Genomic DNA, 25,416 nt, shown 5'->3' with positions numbered 1-25,416 from the left:
ACCACCTATCAAACCGGAATCTAGATTCTAGGATTAAAGATTAGCTCCGGGAGGTCAGCTTGAGCCAATGCAAGATGGCGCCACTATAGCCCCGAAGTCTTCCTCAAACTATATTTAGCATTAGTTAGACCTCATCTTGACTATGTGGTTCAGTTCTGTCACCCTACTATAGAATGGATATCAAAATGTTAGAATCGGTGCAGAGGAGGATGACTAAGATGATTCAGGGGTTGAGAAACTTGCCATACGAGGAAAGACTCAAACAGTTAAACTTGCATTCTCTAGAAAGGCGAAGGTGCGTGGAGACATGATCGAGGTTTATAAATAGATGAAGGGCTTTAATAAGGAGACATTCATAAGGTTTGTTGGTAAGAGAACCGGTAGGACACGAAGTAACGGGTTTAAACTGGATAAATTCAGATTCAACAGGGACATAGGCAAAAATTGGTTTACTAATAGGGTGGTGGATGAGGGAATAGGCTTAGCAGTCATGTGGTGAGTGCCAATACAATTGTCACATTCAAAATAGACTAGATAAATTCATGGACAGCGATATTAGGTGGGGTTAGATACACGGGAGCTTAGGGTCAAAGGAGCTCGTACAGGCCTACCGGCCTCTTGCAGACTCCTGCGTTCTTATGTTCTTATGTTAAACACTTGCCTGTGCCAGAACGGGATGGGCTGACCATCGGGCCCCACTGAAGAAACCTTGGGCCGACCATCAGGCCCCACTGGGAAGAAGCTTACCGGCGCAATAGGCCGCGACGTAAAAAAAAAAAAAAAAAAAAAAAAAATATATATATATATATATATATATATATATATATATATATATATATATATATATATATATATATATATATATATATTATTGGTCCTGACAGCATAGGAGTAGTATTTTGAACAATGGATCTGTAGGTGGTCTAGCAAAGGAAATAACCAAATAGTATTTTATCACGTCTCAACTTTTTTAACTGTTTGATGCTCATTTGATTTTTTTTTTATTAACATATGTCTTCACCTTTGCCCAGATAAGTTCTATAGGGTTCAATTGACAGTGATATGGAGGTAGCCTAAGCACTTCATGGCCATGAGCATATGCTATTTCTTTAATTTAACATTATTTTTTTTAATTGTTTTGTTTGCATATGTTCAACAATTCTGCTTTTGAGTGTGTTGGTTCGTGTTCAATACTGTTTTCAGATAGCCAGTGTATAATGTCTGTTTTCGTTATGACGTGATTAAAACACTGATATAATAGGCTATTTGGTTATTTCCTTTGCTAGACCTCCTGCAGATGCATTGTTCAAAATACTACTACTCTGCTGGCAGGACCAATAAACCAGCTGCTCGTTTTTCTTACATCATAATAAACTTTTCCTTCCCTCTCTGTCACTTCCCTTTCTGGCTGCCGACCCGAGAGGTGTCTTAATAACTCCTCGAACCTTTTTCTTATCAATTTCTGCAACATTCGCGGTCTTCGCTCTAATTTTCATTCTGTGGAACACCATCTCTCCTCCTCTAAACCTCATCTCCTCACCGAAACACAGGTTTCTGAGGCTACTGACAGCAATCTCTACTCTGTTCCCTCCTACTATCTCTATCCTAAATTTCAATCCAAAGCTGGATGTTGCGTCTACGTACGCAACGACATCACTTGCTCTCGTGTCCACGACCTTGACTCTTCAGAATTTTCCACCATCTGGCTAAGACTTCATTGTCATTCTATTACTAAATACATCTGTGCTGTTTATCTTTCACCTAATTCTACTAACTATGTAAAATTCTTTGACTAACTCTAAAGTGGAGCACATCTTGACCCACTCTCCCTTCGCTGAAATCTCCATCCTAGGAGATTTCAATGTTCACCACCAGCTTTGGCTTTCATCCTCTTTCACTGACCAGCCTGGTGAACAAGCCTATAACTTTGCTCTCCTCAATGACCTAGAGCAGTTGGTCCAGCACCCTACACGTCTTGGAGACCGCCCCAACATACTAGACCTCTTCCTTACCTCTACCCCTTCTGCTTACTCTGTCAAATTGTTCTCTCCGTTGGGCTCCTCCGATCACATCCTTATTTCTGTATTCTGTCCTATCGCTCCTGTACACCCTCTGGACCCACCGAAGAGGCGATGCTTCTGGCATTTTGGTTCAGCTCGGTGGGACGACCTGAGGATGTACAGTCGGCTATAGAGAGTAGTGACACACTGTCCAGTAAGTTTCGTTCAGAAAGCGACATCTGGCAACCCCTCCACGCGACATGAAAATTATTATATCCTATCGAAATCGTACTGTTGTGGTGATCGGTGGTCACAGGTGCACTCTACATAATTTTAAGATAGATATTTATCAAAAGTGCCCGTCGCTAACGCTTAATAAATATTTTTTCTTTAGGCTCTGTCGCTACATTTTGACACGAGCTTTTAGTTTCGTTCAAATTTAGTCAAGAGCAACTCTAAGTTGTTTATCAAACTATGATACATTTAAAAATATGCTGCACTTATTAGGGGAGATTGTTATGCCTTTTAACTAAAAACAAAAAATTCCTGACAGCCGAGATCTTGTTCTTTATAATTTTTTTAATACGTAATAATAGGCTATAAACGTTCACATGATGGCGTCGTCGACCGCGGGCCTTGGCTGGAGCAGCGGTATTCTATTAAAGCCCTTATGTCCGCAGGCACTGCAGTTGAGCTGTCACGTCAGTGGCTGTGGAAACGTATACTTTTTAATACCTAAAAAAATAGGAGAGAGAGAGAGAGAGAGAGAGAGAGAGAGAGAGAGAGAGAGAGAGAGAGAGAGAGGCTGGGTGGGGACGAGAGACATGTCCATCAGCGAAAAACGAAGGGGTCAGCTAGTCAGCTGTTTTGTTGTTGTTGATTTGTCCTCCCAGGGGAGGGCACGGGCCGGCGGGCCCGTCAGAGGATGTCTTCAGTTTTCAGCTTATCGAGGAGGTGGGAATTTTGCCACCACCTCTGCCAGGGTGGAGTCTTGGGTGAGGCTCACTCGCTCTGCTGCTGTCTGGGGAGCCGTGTCGTCGTCAGGGTGGAGCTGTGGGCCGGGCGGGTGCAGCGGGGTGGTGAGGGGGCACTCCAGGATGTAGTGCAGCAGAGGTTTCCGGGTGGCTTGCCAGCAGTGGGGGCAGGGTGGGGTATCCTTGTTTGCCACCTCCTCGTAGCAGGCAAACCCGAGTCTGAGGCGGCGGATGGAGGCGAGGATGGTGTTGGGTGTGGTGTTGGGGAGCTGTATGACAGGCTTGTGGTGGGTGGCCGTGCTGTACCACGAGGCAGAGGCAGAGCCCTGAACCAGGACGGCCTCGTGTTCCAGTCGGGTGAGTGAGAGGGCCGCCTGGGATGCTTTGTTCTTAATGTAGGACAGGCTGGGGGCAAGGGGGAAGGTGATCTGTGGAAGGGACCGAGCCGTGGCAGCAGCACGGTCAGCCTTCTCGTTCCCTCTCAGACCAACGTGGCTTGGCACCCAGTCCAGGATGATGTTCTTGCCCAGTGAGACAAGGGTGTTGGCTTCATGGAGGATGGTGGTTATGAGCCGAGTGTTGTCTCTGACGCTCATTGCCTGCAGGACCTTGAGGGCTGACAGCGAGTCGGAGTGGATGATGATGGTGGTGTTCATATCGGCAGTGGCGTGACGCAGGGCACAGAGGATGGCTGCCAGTTCTGCCTGCAGGATGGAGACTTGCGGTGGCAGGCGCCACAGTCCTGTCTGGGTTCCGCACACGAAGGCAGCCCCCACAGACCCATCGGCGCCCAGCGAGCCATCGGTGTAGTAGTGGCTGGCAGTCCTGTTGTCCATCGAAGCCACGCGCTGCAAAGCCTCTTGGCGGAGGGTGATGGGGTGAGAGGCCCTAGGAGCTGAGGTGGTAGGGAGGCTCATCTGTAATGGACCAGGAACCCAGGGTGGAGGGGAGTGGTAGCCAGGGTGTGGCAGGTCTGAGCCACTGCAGACAAGCCTCTCCACTTCCAAGTGACGGACTGCGTCGGCGGCATCATGTATCCAGTCCCCGTCTGGTGGTCTCTGGAAGGCATGAAGCAGCTGTGTGGAGACTGTGCCGTGTGGTTGCTGCTTCATGAACTTCCCAACTACAGTGGATGTTCGGGCAAGGATGCGGTGGTGGAGTGATGGGAAGCCACTTTCCAGGCGAAGGTTGGTCAGGCGGGTCCATGGCGGGGCTCCTAGAATGACCCGGAGAGCGTCATTTTGTGCCACCTCTAACTTCTTTGTGAGTGCAGGGGAGAGCGAACACAGGCAAGGAGCGCAGTAGTCTATGATAGACCGTATGGCGTGTGTGTAGAAGGCGCGTAAGACACGATAGGATGCCCCCGTGTTTTGTTTGGACAGAGCTCGCAGGATGTTGGTGCGAGTTGCTGCGCGCTCTCTTAGATAGCGTACCTGAGTGCCGAACCGAAGGTGACTGTCCAGCCAGACACCCAGGTACTGGTGGGTGGTAGTGTAGGCGAGGTCCTGGTTTGCTATTTGGAAGGGCCGTTCAGGGGAAGGCATGCCAACTGGCATGACCTTGGACTTCTCAAAGTTGATCTTGAGCCCTAGTTCTGTGCACTTCCTGTTGAGCTGGTTGAGGGCGTGTGGAACTTGATGGAGACAGGTTCGGTGGTTCAGGACTAGGGCAAGGTCGTCAGCATAGCAGAGGAGCTTAGCCCCCTCTCCGTAGTCAACGCTCATCAGCTCCTCCATGAGAACGTTGAAGAGGAAGGGGCTGAGGATACTGCCTTGAGGTGTGCCATTGATGTGGTCGAAGCGCCTCGAAACATGTCCCTGGAAGCGGACTTGCCCTCCACGGCCATGGAGAAACTCTCTCAGCCATGCAAGGAGTCTTCCCCCGATCCCCTTGCGAGCAAGGGCAGAGAGGATTGCCAGAGGGGAGGCTAGCTCAAATGCTTTCTCCAAGTCCAGGAAGACAGCAATACCCCGGCCTCTTCGCATGTGGGTGAGGAGGGTGACTACGCAGTCAGTGGCGCCTCTTTGTGGAAGGTATGCAAAGAGGGATGGGTGGAGGTCAGCTGTTCGCCACTGTAGGCGATGGAGTGCCATACGTTCTGCTGTCTTCCCTAAACAGCTGAGCAGTGAGATTGGGCGCAAGGAGCCGGGATCTTTGGGTTTTGGGATGGGCTGAATCACTGCTGTCTTCCAGGCTTGGGGAATGCGGCTTTCTGACCAGGAGAGGTTAATAAGGTGTAGTATGGTGCTCTCGCCCTTTGAGCCAGCATGTCTAAGCATGGAATAGGAGATTCCATCTGCTCCTGGAGCTGTGTCGCCACCACGTTTGAGGCAGCCCTTCAGTTCCTGCATGGTGAAGGGAACATCAGCTGCATCAGGAGTTGTGCAGGCTTCCTCCACAAGAGCTGCCCTTCCTGCTGCCAGAAGTTCCTGCATCTCCCTGGTGGTGTGTGGGAGTTGGTGGGGCGGTGCGGTCTGCAAAGCTGGCTGATAGTCGCACAGCTTCTTCTTGTGGGTTAGGGTGAGTTGGTGGACAAGGGTGGAGAGGTAGATAGAAAGAGCGTAGTTTGGTCCACATCTCCCCCAGGGTGGAGTGTGCATCCAGACCCTGGCACCACTGGAGCCAGGCCTCTTCTCGTAATCGCCGCTTGGTGACGCAAGCGTGTTTGGCGACAGCCTGCAAGTAACGCCTGTTGGGGGAGGTGGGGCGTTTGCGGTAGGTTTTCCTGGCTGTGTTGAGGCGGTGGTTGAGCTCCCGCACTCGTTCACCATAGATCCAGTGATCTTTGTGGAAGGTGCCTGAGAGCCTCGTTAGTGGTATGGCCTCGCTGGCAGCCTGTTGGAAGGCGTACGTTACGTGGCTCTCTAGCACCTCCAGGTCGGTAGTGGCAGGTGGAGTTGCGAGTGCCCTATCCAAGGCAGAGGTGAAGGCGTTCCAGTCAGCTCGCTTGATGTTGTAGCGAGGAGGAGGCAGCTGGGGTTGGGGCAAGTTGTCCAAGGCTAGGTGAGTGGTGACACCAAGCTAGTCAGCGACGCCCCGGGATCAACACACACACACACACACACACACACACACACACACACGTATTTATACTTTGATATTACGTAATCTTCACTGAGAAATGATTTTAGATTTTTAATGATCTCCTGAACTGTCTTTGAGGCTTTATAGTAACGGGAATTAAGGCTGCGAGTTAAACAGACCCTCAAGCCTATTTGCTGTTTGATGGTAAGGAGCATGAATTACACGCCTGCCCCTGTGAAGGACAGCATTGCACGCGGTATTTTCAAAGTTTAATAAGAAAGTGTTTCGGACTATTCGTGATGTTTTACCTCGTCATCATCATCATCATCATGTAGAAGACATTCATTATCGCATTTCTAAATTGAATTCATGTAATCTTAATTGTATATTTCTAACTACATTATATTATAATATAATATAATATTATAATTTCACGGTCACACACACACGATACACACTGAAACGCGTCACTAACATCACCAGTGAATGCGCCACCGTGGTATAGTTGCCAGATACCGCCACCAGACTAAACATTCTGAAAACCGTGACACTACTCTCTATCGTCGACTGTACTTTTCCGATTTCCCGTGGAATGATTACTGCTTCCAGGATAGAGACCCCTCTGTGTGTGCCCAGCGCATCACAGAGGTGATTGTCTCAGGAATGGAGGCATACATTCCACGTACTTTCTCTACTCCCCATGCTAAAAAGCCTTGGTTTAATCACGCTTGTTCTCGTGCTGTCAAAGATAGGGAGGCAGCTCACAAAAGGTACCAGAGCCTTCGAACTCCCGCTAACCATGACCTTTACATTTCCGCCCGGAATCGTGCCAAATCTATTCTTCGACTTACCAAAAACTCCTTTATCCTTAGCAAATGTCAACACCTTGCTTTCTCTAATTCTTCCAGAGACTTCTGGCACTTAGCCAAAAATATCTCCTCCAATTTCACTTCTTCCTCTTTCCCGCCTCTTCTTAACCCAGACGGCAGCACTCCCGTCTCTTCTATCTCTAAGGCTGAACTCTTCGCTCAAACTTTCTGTAACAACTCCACTCGGGACGATTCTGGGCATATTCCTCTTACTCATCCCCACTCCGACTCCTTTATGCCTGTTATTAAGATTCTTCCTAATGATGTTTTCTATGCCCTCTATGGCCTCAAGTCTAAGAAGGCTTATGGACCTGATGGAGTGCCTCCTATTATCCTTAAAAACTGTGCTTTCGTGCTGACACCCTGCCTGGTCAAACTCTTTCGCCTCTGCCTATCAACATCTACCTTTCCTTTCTGATGGAAGTACGCCTTCGTACAGCCTGTGCCTAAGAAGGGTGACCGTTCCAATCCCTCAAACTACCGCCCTATAGCTTTACTTTCCTGTCTATTTAAAGCTTTTAAATCAATCCTTAACCGGAAGATTCAAAAGCACCTTTCCACTTCTAACCTTCTATCTGATCGCCAGTATGGGTTCCGCAAGGAGCGTTCTACTGGCGATCTTCTTGCTCTCTTAACTCAAAATCTGAACTGGAAACTTCACATCTCTTCTCTCACTAAATCAGCTTCCTCGAGGTTGGGCGTTCTGTATCGTCTCCGCCAGTTCTTCTCCCCCGCACAGTTGCTATCCATATACAGGGGCATTGTCCGCCCTCGTATGGAGTATGCATCTCACGTGTGGGGGGGGCTCCACTCACACAGCTCTCTTGGACAGAGTGGAGTCTAAGGCCCGTACCAAGAGTCACGAAGGTTTAGCGACGAAGATCGAAGGGAAGGACGGTGCGTACCTATAGTCACTAGCATTTTTGGAACGAAGGTCTGCGGGAGAGACGAAGGAAAGGCAAGGTCTACCCCGTGTCTTCCCTCAGACCTTCGAGGAAAAATATGTTTATTTTCCAAATTTGGCGTGACAAATAGTTGCGGTTCAGTTAAAACAACCTGAGAAAATATTTTCCCTAATTGGAAAGTCATATACCTATTATAGTTGCAGCGAATATGTTTGTCTTGTTTACAACAACAGCACGCGCCTTCAAAGCACAGAGGTACCAGCCAGGCGGGAACCTTCGTGGCTCACATTCTCCAACGATCTATGGTTTTCAAATTCTTTCTCATTTCAGTTAAGACATCTGGCTCCGCAAGTGCAAACAAAGGGCATCTTAATAATTTACTGCATGCAAATATCGATTAATAATGGGAAAAAAACATGAAATAATAAATAATAACTGTTGAATGCAATGCTAGGCTATTTCGAATATATTAGGTTACCCATGTTATACATGCAACATCAAAATTCCTTATGTATAGACACTTGCGGAGTCGTATGTCACTCTATATCCCTTAATGAGATGAAATATGAGTATCTGAAAGGCTATAGATCGTTCGAGTATGATCAAACTATACTGTTTGATATACAAGTTGTTTCTTCGTGTCCTTGTATGGTATATTATCGATGCAAATCTTCTGTTTGCGGTTCATATACGATGGTTTGAGGATTTTTTGGATACACAAACATTCAAATGATCTTCACGCATTCACAAACTCACAATGCGCATGTGCCACATCTACGTTCACGAGTGGACAGACGGAATGTAACGGACAATATTATGGCTGTAATAGCACCATGGAGGTATTATATCTCCATGAATAGCACTGTGTGTTTGTATGTGTGTGCGTGCATTATATCTGGTAGGTGAAAAGTAGGCTGCAGTGTGTGTATGTGCATTTACCTTCCCGAGCGACTTGTGGTAAGGATTGAAGGCACGGTCTGAGGCCGTGCGTATACATTGTCGAAGGGAAGGTACGCGGCTCGACCTTCGTGACTCTTGGTACGGGCCTAAGACTCTTCGTCTCATCAGCTCTCCTCCTCTTACTGATAGTCTTCGACCTCTTAATTTTCGCCGCCATGTTGCCTCTCTTTCTATCTTCTGTCGATATTTTCATGCTGACTGCTCTTCTGAACTTGCTAACTACATGCCTCCCCCCCTCCCGCGGCCCCGCTGCACGCGACTTTCTACTCATGCTCATCCCTGTACTGTCCAACCCCTTATGCAAGAGTTAACCAGCATCTTCACTCTTTCATCTCTCACGCTGGTAAACTCTGGAACAATCTTCCTTCTTCTGTATTTCCTCCTGCCTTCGACTTTAACTCTTTCAAGAGAAGGGTATCTGGACACCTCTACTCCCGAAATTGACCTCTCTCTCGGCCACCTCTTTAGATTCTTTTGGTGAGCAGCGAGTAGCGGGCTTTTTTTTTTTATAATTATTGTTTACTTTTTTGTGTGCCCTCCTGTCTCCTTTGTTGTAAAAAACAACAACTCAATCCTACCTGTTGCCGGCCTTATCTTCTCTTATCATAATATTTTCGTTAATTTTTCTTTGCTGAAAGAATACGTGGATATTGTGTGGGTTGTCACCGAGAGGCGACCGTGGTGTAACGGGTAGCACGTCCGCCCGGCAAGCGGAAGGACTCGGGTTCGATCCCCGGGCGGTGCCTGCCTTTTCTGGTGAACCCTCTACCTCTAACATGGCACAGTGAGTAGGATCTAGCAGCGATACACATTCCCCGGTCTGGCCTTGCGGGAGGGGTCCTTAAGCCCCAAATACACTGCCGAATTTTGGCCACGAACTTGTCGCCGAATCAGTTCGTGAAAAAATTCGGCGACCGGTTCGCCGACATGACCAAGATTCTTACAGTTCGTGACCATTCGGCGACATGTCGGCGAATGCTCAAGACAATTCGGGGACAATTCGGAGACATGTCGCCGACTATTCGGCGTCCATGTCGCCGAGATCAAAATCTGAAATTTTATCGTCTTTTTTATCGCGGAATAACTGGCGACAAGTCTTCGAATTGTCTTCGTATGTCCCCGAAGTGTCGGCGACAATTCTCCGACAGTGCCAAGATTTCTGACAGCTGATCATCTGATGTGGCATATAAAAGCACGGGAATCTGCCCCTACCTCATGGACTACTACAACACCCGGGGAGCAGTGGCCTGGCAGGACAGAATTGTGGACAAGTAAATACCGTGTGTGGTAATATGTGTGGTAATATGTATGATAGTATGTGTAATAAAATGTACAAATGTGACTTGTTTTTGTTTTGCCCTCCTACAAATATTTTAGAATGAATGAATGTTTACGTAATATTAATAAACAAACCAGTAACTGAAAGAAGAAATAAATTTAAATAACTGAAAATGAAACAAAGGTTAAATAATGGCAGAATAATGATATTAAGAAATAAATAAAGTAATAAAAAGTAAATTAATTATGAAATAAATGCAAATGTTAGTTTCATACCTATTTTATAAATTCATGATTCTTGTTTTTCATATTTTCTTGTTTACTATTTATTATTATAGTATTATTTTATTTCATATATATATATATATATATATATATATATATATATATATATATATATATATATATATATATATATATATATATATATATATAGATATATATATATATAGATAGAGAGAGAGAGAGAGAGAGAGAGAAAATACATAAAAAGATAGATAGATAGATAGATAGATAGATAGATAGATAGACCCCCGTGTACACCTCCCACCGCGACCCGATTGCCGTGTCGTGATTAATTCACCGAATGTTCGCCGAATATTCGGGGACATGTCCCCGAATAGTCTTGGCCATTCGGCGACATGTCCCCGAATAGTCGGCGACATGTCGGCGACAAATTCGCAATAAAATTAAAATTTCAACGGTCAAAATTCGGCGACAATTCGCTGAACACCGCGAATTGGACGCCGAATTGTCTGGGACATGTCGGCGACATTTCGGCGACAAATCGGCGTCCATTTTGCATTTGTGCACATTCGGCGAACGGCCGCGAATTTTTCATGCAACATGAAAGTTTCGTGGCGGTCGTGACCAACTGTCAAAAGTCGCGTGGTGGACGCAGACATGTCCCCGAACGGCCAAGAACAGGCAAGAAAGATGCCGAACTTGTTCGCGCCACAGGATGACTTGCATATTCGCGCACATTCGTGAACCAAAATTCGGCAGTGTATTGGGGCTTTAGGGGGGAGTTGTGTGGGTCACCACCGATAGGCGACTGTGGTGTAACGGGTAGCACGTCCGCCCGGCAAGCGGAAGGACGTGGGTTCGATCCCCGGGCGGTGCCTGCTTTTTCTGGTGAACCCCCTACCTCTAATAGATATCAAATAAACCATACAAGGAAAGGGGGATGAAAGCCGATGTAAATAAGTAATAGAGAGCGTTAGGGTGAAGAAAGAAAGCGTAGACGAAAGAAAAAAGGAGACGAAAAATAGCCTGGCGTGCACCACCAGCGGCGGCCGGCAGTCATGCGTCGTCGCTGTACTCATGCTTAGAAACCGTTCTGTGTTATGCTCATGTTATGTTTAATCTATGATCTGATCGCAACATAGGGTTCAGGAGACTTTGCTCTATGAGATGAAATTATTTATTTCAATCCTGGTTCAAAGACTGCCGAGAAAAGCGATGATAAGTAAAACGTGTTATAAACATTTCGGGGCTGTGTGTGACTTCAACTCATCACATTTCCTTTATGTTTTATTTTATCGAGTTTAGATAAACATAACTAAGTTGCGCATTTACTGCTGAGTCCAACGGTATCAACTTAAGTGGTCTGTCTTGAATAAGAGACGAGCTATGACGAAGGAAATACAAGTGTAGCGTCACATGACGGCGTACATGAATGGGGCATGTGAGTGAGGGAGGGAAGCAGCCAATCACAGGAGCCGTAACAAACGCTGCCTAGGCGCCAGATGAACAGGCTCCGTGAACAGACTAGTATTTCTGCTGTGCAGCGGTTCGGTCAGCTGACGTTTTCTGTGATACATGTTCGAAAGAGCGGATATTCGTGGATAACTAGAGTGTTTATTGTAAACGCATTTTTGTTTTTGATTGTAAAAACAACTATATTACAACATAATATGACTGAAAGTAATTGATCAACATCTATTTCTACATGAAAGTAGGTATACGGCCCCTGAAAGTCAAGATCAAGAACAAGATTGCCCATCGAACGTAGCATTCCCGTTTTATAGTTCCCTCAGTAGCTCGGCGAAAGTTAGCGCCTGCACACTGCGCAGTGAGTGAATCTACCAACCAACCCTTTTGTTTACCATTTCAAAGTAACAGCTGCTCGGGGTAAGAGCAGTGTAATTCTTCAACCAACAGTGGAACACTTTGAACACAGAGAAGGATACAATGCAACATACGGAATCATAGTCATAATTATTGTCGACAGAGTGACGGCGCCGCGTTCAGGAGGACGCGAGTTCAGTCCCCGCCCGGTGCCACCAAGCTGGGATTTTTCAGCCGCCGCCGAGTGGCTTAAAAAAACTACCCACATGCTGTCCAGAAGACCACCTATCAACCCGGACTCTAGATTCTAGGATTAAAGATGAGCTCCGGGAGGGCAGCATGAGCCAATGCAAGATGGCGCCACTATAAACACTCGCCTGCGCCAGAACGGGCTGGGCCGACCATCAGGCCCCACTGGGAAGATGCCTTTGGCCGACCATCAAGCCCCACTGTGAAGAAGTCCTACCGGCGCAATAGGCCGCGACGTAAAAAAAATAATAATAATAATAATAATATATATATATATATATATATATATATATATATATATATATATATATATATATATATATATATGTATATATATATATATATATATATATATATATATATATATATATATATATATATATATATATATAGATATGGGGAGGTAAAGAGGATTTGAATAATACAATAATAGTACCAACCCTCACATAATTATGCAAGCGAAACATGGGCCTGGAATGAAAGTCAGAGGTCTAGAGTGCAGGCAGTGGAAATGTGTTATTTGAAGAGTGCTTGTGATGTGAGTAGAATGGATGGAATGAGTAATGAAAGTGTGCACGTGCATTTTGGAATGTGTCACGGGGGTGAAAGGAAGAAGTGTGGAGTGGTGGAAGAAGTGAAGCGACAGACTTTAAAGTGGTTTGGCCACATGGAGCGAATGGAGGCGAGTAAGATGACCAGAAGGATATTTGTGATTGAGATAGAGGGAGGGAATGCTAGAGGACGACCTCCAGTGAAATGGAGAGATAGGGTGCAGGAATACGTTAGGGAGAGGGGGGAAAGATCTCTGAGAAACTGAGCAGGCAAGGAGGGAGTGACTGGATAGAGAAAGATCTAAACTCTTCTGCCGTGGCCATCCCCTGGTGGGAGATCCTAGGAGCAGGCGCGCGCGCGCGCGCGTGTGTGTGTGTGTGTGTGTGTGTGTGTGTGTGTGTATATATATATATATATATATATATACACATACGTACATCTCTCTCTCTCTCTCTCTCTCTCTCTCTCTCTCTCTCTCTCTCTCTCTCTCTCCTGGGACAATTTATACGGCCAGAGTAAACTCTTCCACTGGGACGGAATACACCTGTCCCCCATCGGGGAAGCCAGATTTGGAAGGCTCCTCAACGACGCAGTACGTGACACCCGATCAAAAAATCACTCCCAGCCACGTCCCTTCACCCCGCCCGCGTAAATAGACGCCATGCATCGCAACAAACGCGTAACCATGAACCCGCAAGTACCACCACCTCTATTACCAAGCCCTAGGATAACCTAAGAGTCCTTAGTTTCAATGCGCGTAGCCTAAGTAAAAAGTTTGATGAACTGAGATGTCTTGCTCTGACAGAAAATTTTGACGTAATTGCTATAACCGAAACATTTATCGACACCACAAATATTGATTAAAGTACATAATACAACATAGATGGCTAAAGACTCTTCAACAAAGATCGTGTAAACCATAGAGGTGGTGGCGTCGCCCTTTTTGTCAAAAGCTATTTGCAACCCACTGACGGAACACCAAGAAACAGTAACGTTGAACATTTGTGCGTGCGAGTAAACACTGCAAAGGTCAGTTTAAATATATGTGTCACCTATCAATCACTCGATGCCGATCTTGAAATGTACAGCGTTTTAAGGCAGTCACTTAATAATAGCGACTCACTGATATTGGGAGACTTTAACCTCCCCCATATCGACTGGGCGACACTGTCTGTTACAGAAGGTGAGTTACATAGAATGATCGAATTTTTAGAAGAAAATTACCTAAGCGAAATGGTTTCTGAACCAATTCGACAAAATAACATACTAGACCTTGTTATAACGACCCAAGATAACCTAGTCAGTAATGTCACGGTAGGAGAACACCTCGGTTTTTGCGATCATAAATTAGTGCGCGTCGACATTAGAGCTCAAACATCAGTGACTGAAAATAAAGTAAAGGTGCCCAATTTCAAAAGAGCTAACTTCGTAGAAATCCGACGAAAACTAACAGAAATGCAACTATCATATGACGGCAATGTACGTAGAGGAAGCCTGGCTAAGCCTTAAAAATCATTTACTCACTCAGCAGAACACATTCATCCCTTTGTGTGAGAAGTGAAGTAACACTAATAAAAGCCCACCTTGGTTTAATAGCGAAATTAAACACTCAGTCAGGTAGAGAAAATTGTTTTACAGGCTAAAGAAAGAACAAAGAACGCCCGAAAACATTACACTTTATCATGATGCCAGGCGACGAGTAAAAAGATTAGTATGTCAGGCAAAGCGTAGATATGAAGAAAATATTGCAGCCAACTGTAAAAATAATCCGAAATCCTTCTTCAGTTACTTAAACAACAAAAAGGCAATCAGAAGTGGAATTGGACCTTTAACAAACAGCGACGGTGCACTAGTGACTGACAGCCAACACATTGCAAACCTCTTAAACAATTACTTTTCCTCGGTGTTTAATACTAACAGTCTTCCCACCACTACCACCAACACTAGTACTATTGTAACTCCCGAGCATGCATTGCCTAACTTTGAAATAACAACCGATAAAGTCCGTAAACCCCTCCAATCACTTAAAACAAATAACAATCCCGGACCTGACATAGTATATCCCATACTGCTTAAAGAAACAAAGAACGAAATACTCTCCTCCCTCACAACCGTATTCAATATGTCCTTATGACATGGAATCGTCTCTTCGGATTGGAAAAAGGCTAACGTGACACCGATTTTTAAGAAAGGAGACAAAAAAATACCAGGTAATTACAGGCCAATTAGTCTAACTTCAGTTGTAGGTAAACTACTTGAGAGCATAATTAGAAACAAAATTGTGAGTTATCTTGAAAGCCACTCATTAATTGGGGACTCACAATATGGCTTCCGTAACAAAAGATCCTGCCTATCAAACCTATTGACCTTTTGTAACGACCTCTTCTCAGTTTATGATGTAACCAAATCATTGGACATAGTCTATCTTGATTTCCATAAAGCGTTTGATAAAGTCCCACATCATAAATTACTTTACAAATTAAAGCAAATAGGTATTGACGGTCAAGTACACCAATGGATCGCGAATTGGTTGAGCAACAGACAACAAAGAGTGGTGATTGACGGATTTAACTCAGAGTGGGCGCCGGTCACTAGTGGCGTCCCTCAGGGCTCGGTTCTTGGCCCAGTGCTCTTCATTATTTACATCAACGATGTGGATGTTGAACTCAATAATCGCATTAGTAAATTTGCAGACGACACAAAGATTGGTAACTCTGTTTACACTGACGAAGACAGGCAAGGCCTCCAATAGGATTTGCACAAAATTTCAGCTTGGTCGAATAGATGGGAGATGCCCTTTAACGTAGACAAGTGCCAGGTCCTTCAAGTTGTAACAAGAAATAAGAAGTTCGATTACGAAATGCGCGGCGTTAAACTCAAAAGCGTTCAATGCGTTAAGGACCTGGGGATCAAAATCGCGTCAAACCTCAAATTCTCACAGCAATGCATCGATGCAGCAAATAAAGCGAACAGAATGTTGGGCCTCATTAAAAGAAACTTTTTATTCAAGAATAAAGATGTAATACTTCCACTCTATAATAGTGTAGTCAGACCTCACTTGGAATATGCGGTACAGTTTTAGTCTCCCCACCATGCAAGGGACATTTCTAAATTAGAAGGTGTTCAGCGTCGGGCAGCAAAAATGATCCCTTCCTTGCGCAACAAATCCTACGAAGAAAGTCTTTCCACCCTTAACATGTTCTCTCTTGAGAAACGTCGCCTCCGAGGAAAACTGATCGAATGTTTTAAAATACCTAATGGTGTCACGAATGTAGACAGATCAACATTGTTTATGATCGATGCCACTTTGCATACGAGGAACAATGGCATAAAACTCAAATGTAGACAAGTAAATTCAGACTGCACCAAATTTTTCTTCACCAACGTTGTAGTGCGAGAATGGAATAAGCTCCCACCTTCAGTGGTCCAGTGTAACACGATTGACTCCTTTAAAAACAAGCTCGACCGTCACTTCCTTCAAATTAATATTAACTAGAGTTGAAATGCAACGTTTTGGAGCCATCTGATTAATGTAGAATCACTTAGGGACAGACCACCTAGTCTGGACCATGGGGTCTCTCTCTCTCTCTCTCTCTCTCTCTCTCTCTCTCTCTGTATATATATATATTTATATATATATATATATATATATATATATATATATATATATATATATATATATATATATATATATATATATATATATATATATATATATATATATATATATATATATATATATATATATATATATATATATATATATATATATATATATATATATATATATATAGGAAGAGGATTCAGGGAAAGATTGGAGTGAAATGTACAGGTTATATAAGAATATCACAGGTTAAATATTAGATTGTTAAAGCAAATATTTAAAATATCACGCTATATATATATATATATATATATAATATATATATATATATATATATATATATATATATATATATATATATATATATAATATATATATATATATATATATATATATATATATATATATATATATATATATATATATATATATATATATATATATATATATATATATATATATATATAGGGAAAATGTTTGAAGTCTTTCGAAGATTTCTTAATGTCAAGTTTTTGATCTTTTCTATTAATTAAATTGTTTTTGTTCAATCGAATTGTATTGCCCTAATTTCCTTTCACTATACCTTCACACGACCTCCGCGTGTCACGAAACGCACGAGAAATCAAATCTGATCTGAAATCTTGAAGCGGCTTTTCCGGCGCCGGGGATCGAACCCTCGACTGGCGAGATGGGAAAGCTACTCCTTAAGCAGTCGGCCAAAGAGGTACCCTAACGTGCAGAATGAGTTTGTTTGGCTTTCACCTCAGGCGGTTCAGGTACTAAACGGTTCCCTTTCCAGATATAGATCAGTGTGCGCTTCAGGCGCAAAATTCTAGGGCCAAACTACCTTCTTCAGGGTTGCATTTACTAATCCACCACCTACGGGTTATTACAGCTCCTATTTGCTCGAAAAATCACATGGCCGGATGGCGGGGTGCACCGCCAACCATCCTCCGAGCCACCTAATTTGCCCATTTCAGTCACTTGGTTCCTCGATTCAACTGAATCTGAGGTCTCAATATCTGAACATAAAGCCTCCGAACCCTCTGCAATGAACGCATCAAATTACTCTGCCACCAGACGCGACAAAAAATCTGCCCCAACGTTGGCTTGCCCCTTTATGTACTTTACCGTGAACTGAAACTGCTGGAGATACAACGCCCAACGCATCATGCGTGCATTTGCATTCTTAGAAGTCTTTATACTGGCTAGGGGCAAATTATCAATTTCGAGAACGAATTGGTCTCCATACAGGTAAAAATAATATTTCTTGATTCCCTCTACTTCTGCTAGGAGCTCTTTCTCTACCGTAGAGTAATTTCTCTCGGCCGCACGCAACTTCCTACTGTAGTAACTTACAGGAAACACCTGATTATTACTCTCTTGCATCAACACGGCACCAATGCCCTCCTGTGATGCATCGGTACGCAGAATGAACTGCTTATTGAAATAAGGCAGCTGCAAAATGGGCTCTTTGCATAACATACTTTTAAGTGTCGCGAAGGCTTCCTCTTGAGCGCCTGTCCATAGTACCTTATTGGGTGCATGTTTTCTCAACAATTCATGCAGAGGGGCAGCAATGACAGCGCAATTGGGGATATAATCCCGGTAATATCCAGCTAAGCCCAAGAATGACTTTACCTGAGTTTTGGTCTGAGGACGTGGAGCATTTCTGACCTTTTCTATTTTATCCATCTGGCACCCATACTGTCCTTCACCAATGACATGACCTAAGAATGGCACCTTTTCGTGCCCAATCAAGCACTCCCTGGGCTTAATGGTCAGGTTGTAGTGACGGAGCCGCTCCAACACTAACCTGAGGGTCTCTAGATGCTGCCTGAATGTGGGTGAATGAATTAATACGTCATCCACGAAAAGCTCCACCCCTTCGATACCTCTCATGACCTCGCGTACGACCTTGTTAAAAGCTGCTGGCGAGTTGGTCATCCCGAAGGGTAAGTCTTTGTACTGATACAAGCCCCCAGGTGTACTAAAAGCCGTCACCTTACGACTCTCCTCACTCAGCGGAATCTGGAAAAACCCTTCCGTCAGGTCTATCTTAGAAAAAAAATCTAGAATCAGCCAGAGTAGCAAATATGGCTTGCGGGTCAGACATTGGCTCAGCGTCTACGCGCGTCACTGCGTTCACTTTTCGATAATCACTGCAAATCCTAATTCCTCCTTCTTTCTTTCTTGCGACAACCATGGGGCTGCAGTAGGGAGAATTTGATCTCTCTATGATACCCGCGACCTCCATTTCACTGATTTCGCTTTTTACAGCGACTACCAGTCGTAAAGGAATCTGGTAATGCCTTTGTCTGACAGGCTCCTTGCTTGTCAATTCGATTCGATACTCTGGTACCCGAACAATCTTAGGTTTGTCAGGAAAAAATTCTGCATAACTCTCTAGCAACGATGCTAATTGTTCCCTCTTCTCCGGGGGTGACTTTTATCCTAACTTCACGTCATGCACTGAGTCTGTCTGTCTAGAAGAGTCAGTGAGGGGAGCCTCGCGTCCTCATCATCATTTATTACAACCGCCGCTCCCACATCTACGATCTGAGGTTGAGAACAGTGAGCTTTAACTAACTCCAGACACTTCACCTCATCGTCATACCCACTTTCTCGCCAGGAACCTGCGGCTGCTTCTGGCCGGTAGTATTGTTTCAACATGTTGATGTGGAACCGTTTAGGGTGTCCATTAACCATGAAAATGTAATTAAGGTCATTGACCTTCTCCTGAACCTCGTAAAGTCCCTTCCACTGAGCTAACAGCTTGTTGCTCGCTGTAGGAAGCAAAATTAGGCACTGTTCTCCTACACTGAGCCTACGCAACTTGGCCTTCCGGTCGTAGTAACCTTTCTGTACTTGTTTTGCTTTGAGTAACTCCTCCTTAGCAATGTTACAGGTACTATGGACATGTCACCTAAATCTAACACGTACTGGTACGCGTTCTTGACGTTCGGGTCCGGAACATCGTTATCCCACAGTTCTCTCAATAACTGTAGCGGGCCCCTAACGGACCTCCCATACATTTGCTCAAACGGGGAGAACCTTGTAGAACTCTGCGGAGCTTATCTGTACGCGAACAACAAGGGAGCAAGGTACCTGTGCCACTCCTTCGGCTGTTCGGCAGCCATGCGTTTAAGCGTTTTCTTAAGTGTGCCGTTGAAACGTTCACACAGTCCGTTCCCCAAAGGATGGTAGGGCATGCTGCGTAACCCTTTGCAAGCAAGCAAACGGAGTACTTCCTCATCATCGCTGAGGTGAACTGAGTACCTCGATCACTCAGTATTTGTCTGGGTATACCTACTCGGCAAAAGAGCTTCAGCCACAGTTTGCGTTTCAATATTCTTGAGTGCCACTGCTTCTGCCCAACGCGTGGCAAAATCTACCAGCGTAAGAATATACCTGGAACCATCGCTGGCTCGGGGCTCTATTGGCCCCACCAAATCTACCGCTACTCTCTCAATAGGAGAGCCAATGATGGGCAGTGGCTGTAAGGGAGCAAGCTTTACTCTTCCCCTATCTACGTATAGTCTTTTGACATACATCGCAAGACCTCACAAATCTAGCTACCTCCTGGCCAATCCCTGGCCAGTAAAAATGTGCTAGTACGCGAGCGAGCGTTTTTGCTCTTCCCATGTGACCACCTAGAGTAGTGCTATGACCTAACTTGAGAACAGCCCCTCTGTATCTCGCAGGCACAACTAACTGCAATTTCTTTTCACCAGAGGGAGAGATAATCTGCCTATATATCAAGCCACGCTGCTTGACAAAACTGACGCGGTTGTCATTCAGCTGAATGACACTGTTTTCCTGCAGACGTTTGCGCACGCCCTGCAGTGTGGCGTCACTCTCCACCTCCTTCCTTACGTCATCGCTGTTAGTTAAATCTCCAGGAGATGTAACCATGAGAGGCCTAACAGTACTCTTACGCTTAGCAGCTGCTCGTGTCACTACTGCTGAGCCAATCTGAGGCTCACCTTTTCCTTGTAGCCTTTCACTTTTCCCTAAATCCTCTGGGTTCAACACCGCGTTAGGTGTTTGAGTTACTGCATTCTTACTCACCCCGTTAGTAACTCCAGGAATGTTGCCAATCACTAAATCATAGAGCGGTGTTTCGAGCGTCACCGCCATGGTCCAGCCTGTGTAATAAGGTGACTTGACTTTTATCTTGACCTCAGGAGCTATCACTGGCGCGCTATTCAACAGCCATATTTTTCTCCGTTCGCCTGTGAATTCATGGCTCCTAGCTAAGCTGTGCCTCAGAGTACAAATGGTAGAACCATTATCCCTCATCACCGTGACCTCTCGGTCTCCTACCCAACCTTTACTCAAGTTCAACCGATCATCGTACTGATTTGTGGCTACTCCGGCCAATAGTCATTGATTCTGTGCCTCATTGCGATACTGGCCATTCACGAAAGGCACCTGTGATGGCGACACCTGCTCTCTACCAAAATTCCCATGCTGCGTTACACATTCCTGCCTTACTGCAGCATTTTTGTGCCACTTAGAGTAGTTACCCTGATTCGGTCGCGGCCCATAACTTCCAGTCTTCGGACGCGGTGCATAATTCTGGTTACTTTTGGCTGAAGGCCACTGGCGGCTAATCGCACCTGTGGTGGCGACGCCTGAGGCCATCTTTCTTCCAGAGGCATCACTCTGCATGTTACTGCTTTTAACTACAGGCTTTTTCGTCCTACCGCAGGCCTCAAAATAGGAATTAGCCATTTCCTTCATATCCTCCAATTTCCTCACCTTGTCTATTTTGACCCTCGTGATTAATTCATCTGGGCAGGATTTTACGTACTGCGCACGCAGTATTAGGTTCTTCACACCTTCTGGTGTTTCCTCAGCACCGTCTTTCTTGAGCCATTGCTCTAAGTACCCGTTGAGGCGAGCAGCAAATTGAATTGCTGTCTCATCGTCATTTATGGAGGCAGAGGAAAACTGTTTCTTCAAATCATCAACTAACATTCCATAAGCTGCTAATAATGCCTCCTTCATATCCTTATACTCACGAGAGTCCTCATCCAATCTATGAATCACCTCCAAAGCTTTGCCTTCAAAAAGACTCATGAATTGAACACGCTTGGTGACCTCATCATATTGCATTAGATTTGCAGCTTCCTCAAACCGCGCTATAAAAATCTCTATTTTGTCACCTTCCTTGAAATGATTAAGCTTTAGCTTTGGGGAAACTACTTTATTATTATGAGAGTTAGTACCACCAGTCCCATTATTCGCCGCCTGTAGCTTGGTTAATTTTACTGCATGTGCCTCCTTTTCTCGCTCTCTCTCAGCTTCCAGTTTCCGTAATTCTAGCTGGTGTTGCTCTCTTTTTCTGTCTCTCTCTTTCTCTTGCGCTGTGAGTATGTACTCTTTGGTTTCCTTGACATTTAATCCTATCTCTTCTGCTTCCTGTTTCCACTGTGATTCAGACACCTTGCTAGTACTTACTACACGAGCCTAACAGCCAATGCTTAGTCATATGGAGTGTGAGGCCGCCCTGTTCGGGCGCCAATTAATGTGGGGGTTCTTGAAAGACCTGGACTTCCGAAGAACTCGAAGATTCACAGCAATAAAAAATATATAAAAAATATCTGGAATTTGAGATATCAGACTCACAGCCCCAATTCGTCAGTATATTCACCGACCAAACCTGTCACACCCACATAGGAATAAGCAAAACAAGCTGTATCTTACTCTTATTTTTTTTTAATCACACAAGTAAGAAAATATGCGGGAATGAGGAATTCAGTCATTAGTCCACGCACACAGCTACCTAGCTAACTGTCTTAAAATACCTTAGACTGATATATACTTATCAACCAGTAGATGGGCGCGCCTGGAGCCCGCCCGTGATGCCACGTGGTCCTCGCGCGCACGATGGAGTCCTTCAAAACACACACGCCGCCTTCCAACAACACTCACAAGGTGCTCCTTCAGCAAACACGCCTCTCGTAACCTCCCAGGGCCGCCTCTGCCTGAAGCACACAGTCGAGGTGAAGACCCTCCACCATGTAACACGTGGAGCGGAGAGGAGAGAAGGCACGTCCGCCCAGCAGCTAGGTCACACCAAGAAGAGCTGGCGGGCGGTCAGCATGGGTCGCCCCTGCTTGCCCTCGCTTGCCCGGCGGCCAAGATGCTAGCACTCGCCCCAACTGATGTCTCTCGTTCTGGATTGCACTTAATCTAACGCCCTTACGGCTATGGGTTATTATTTATTAATACCCTAACACTATGCACTTAGTAAAAATGGGTCATGCATCACAAATATTTCAGCATTGGCAGCAACAGGCGATAATAAGTATTTGATAAGCTCCACCCACGTAAGGTCTGGGTCTGGGTAGCGTACGGTAGGGATTTTCTGCTTCCTAAATAAAATGCCGGGGACTTCCACGGAAATTTCTCTCTCGGGTATTTCTTAGCATGGGGAATTCATGACAATTAGTTTTTGTTTATTTGTCACTGAAACTTTCCGTTTCTTCTGAACTCTTCAGAGAGCATGGGCCATCCATCTTCCTGTTACTCCACTCGGGGAGACACAACAGAACACAGGAGAGGATGCCACTGCTGCCACCACATGTATTACCCGTATTCCCCTCCACTATACCTTCACACGACTTCTGCGTATCACGAAACACACGAAAAATTCATTCAGACCCGGTAAGGGTTTTACCGGTGCCGGGGATCGAACCGACGACCAGCGAGATGGGCCACTCCTTAACCGGTCTGCCAAACATGTAACCCCACCCGCTTAGCGAGTTTGGGAGGCTTTCTCCTCCGGCGGGTCAGGCATTACAGAAACACTGATTTTGCACGTTTTCGGGGAGAAATGTAAAGATCATGTTTAGTAGCACTTTGAAAGCTCAGATATCATATGTAAGCTACCTCTTTATCTTAGCATGGAATGGAGAGGTGGTGGCTGAGTGGTCAGCGTGCTGGCGTGGTGTTCCAGAGACTCGGGTTAAAATCCCCCCGCTGCTACAAGTTGACAATTTTCAGTCATCACCGATGAGACAACCGGCATGCTGTCCTGATGAACATCTACTAAATCTGACTTTAGTGAAGGTTTTTCAAGAGGATCAACATTACTGGAGTTCCGTGGGCAGCATGAACCAAGTAAGAATGGCGCCGCTATCGAATACTTTCCCGGACCAATATATATATATATATATATATATATATATATATATATATATATATATATATATATATATATATATATATATATCGGGCTGGGGCCGTCCAACAGGCCCTATCAAGAAAGCCTACTGGCCTTATAGGCCGATCGTAAAATAAATAATTAGAATAAACAAAACTGAACCAGCATTTCTTAGCCTTAAGAGCAGAGAAAGAACTTGAAATGTGCGTTTCTATCTCAGAGAAAACCCAGTAATGCGACGTGCACACACACAGAGTGGGCTGACCTGGAAGCAGCAGTCATTCCACAAAAATCAGAAAAGAACAGTAGAAAATCAGTTCATCCCAAAGAGTTGAAGGACAATGCGATAGGACAGACCCACGGGGATAGGTTGTAAAGGTAAGAGCCCAACAAAGAGTATAATTCAATAAAATAAGCTATAAAGATTAAAGATTAAGAAGAGGAAAATGCGTGTAGGGTGCTGAACAACTGCTCTAGATCATTAGGAAGAGCAAAGTTGTAGTTCTGCTTACCAGGTTGATCAGTGAGAGGATGAAAGCCAAGGCTGAGTGGTAAATATTGAAATCTCCTAAGATAGAGATTTCAACGATGGGTGATTGAGTCAAGATGTGCTCCACTTAAGAATTCAAACAGGCAAAGAGTTTTATATATTTGGAATATTTAAGTAATAGGCAAACAGCACAGACGCATTTAGTAAAAGAAAGTCACTTCAGGTTTAAACCAGATGGTGGAAAATTCTGAAGTATCTAGATCACGGCCACGAAAGCAAGGGATTTCGTTGCACACATAAAGATACAGCATTCAGCTTTGGACTGAACCAAGAATAGAAGTTGCAGAAGCCTGTCCTCTCGGCAGGTGATTACCATCCTACGCCCTGGTTTAATTGTTGTATTAGGGAGATGGGAAACAAAATGTTATTCAGTACAGAGGAAGGAAATGTACCGCTTAATCCTAGGTTAGTATTTCAGTGTAGTTATAAAAAGTGTTGATGAAAATTAGATGACTTCTATGAAATGAGCAGATCTTCAGATGTAGGAGGTAATTTTACCTTAAGAAACACACACACACACACACACACACACACACGTAATTAGAGAGCATGATGCTGGCAGGCTGCAGGAGGCTTCTTGCTTATGTCCCGGGTGGTGGTGTCAGGTTTAAGAGGAGCGGTGTTCGTCTTGGACCACGCACTGCATGGTGGTGGGAGAGATCGTGTGGCGGCGTTGGCGATATTGACATTGTCTGACGGTGTACAGCTGCTGCTCGTGTGTCATATCGATTATGTTTTCATATTTCATTGTACGCCCTTTTATTTTGCTTGTTGAATAGTACACGTCCCCTACATTCTCTCTCTCTCTCTCTCTCTCTCTCTCTCTCTCTCTCTCTCTCTCTCTCTCTCTCTCTCTCTCTCTCTCTCTCTCTCTCTCACAGCTCTCATACGTATATTTCCACTTCGACAAGTTTTTTTTCCTTTCACACACCTTTCCTCCTCTTATCTTTTTTTTTTCCCTGAACTTGTTCACCTGGTGTACTGTTTTCCTCTCTTCTTTTCTTTTAATTGCGTGTATTTCTATTTTTATCGTGTTTCCTTACAGATCCGTTTTTGAAATTGCCTACCTCTCCTTTCGTCTCCTCTTCCTCCTTCATTTTCTTGTATTTTTTTCTTCTTGTTGTTCTTGTTTTTTTTCTTCATTGTTTTCATTATAATGATTTTTTTTCTCATTTTTCTCCTCAGCCTTTTTTTTTTTTTTTTCTTC

The 25,416-nt window shown here is 44.7% G+C and overlaps 1 non-coding gene across 1 annotated transcript; it reads left to right on the top strand.

The window, feature by feature from the left end:
• Positions 1-9,403: 9,403 nt before the first annotated feature.
• Positions 9,404-9,478, top strand: Trnaa-ggc (transfer RNA alanine (anticodon GGC)). Its single transcript has one exon. It is a non-coding gene; the product is annotated as a tRNA-Ala (tRNA).
• Positions 9,479-25,416: the final 15,938 nt, after the last annotated feature.

The sequence above is a fragment of the Eriocheir sinensis genome, chromosome 12, assembly GCF_024679095.1.
Source record: "Eriocheir sinensis breed Jianghai 21 chromosome 12, ASM2467909v1, whole genome shotgun sequence".
Classification (NCBI taxonomy): Eukaryota; Metazoa; Arthropoda; class Malacostraca; order Decapoda; family Varunidae; genus Eriocheir; species Eriocheir sinensis.
Note: the sequence above shows the minus strand (reverse complement) of the source record. Positions and strands in the feature narration are given on the sequence as shown.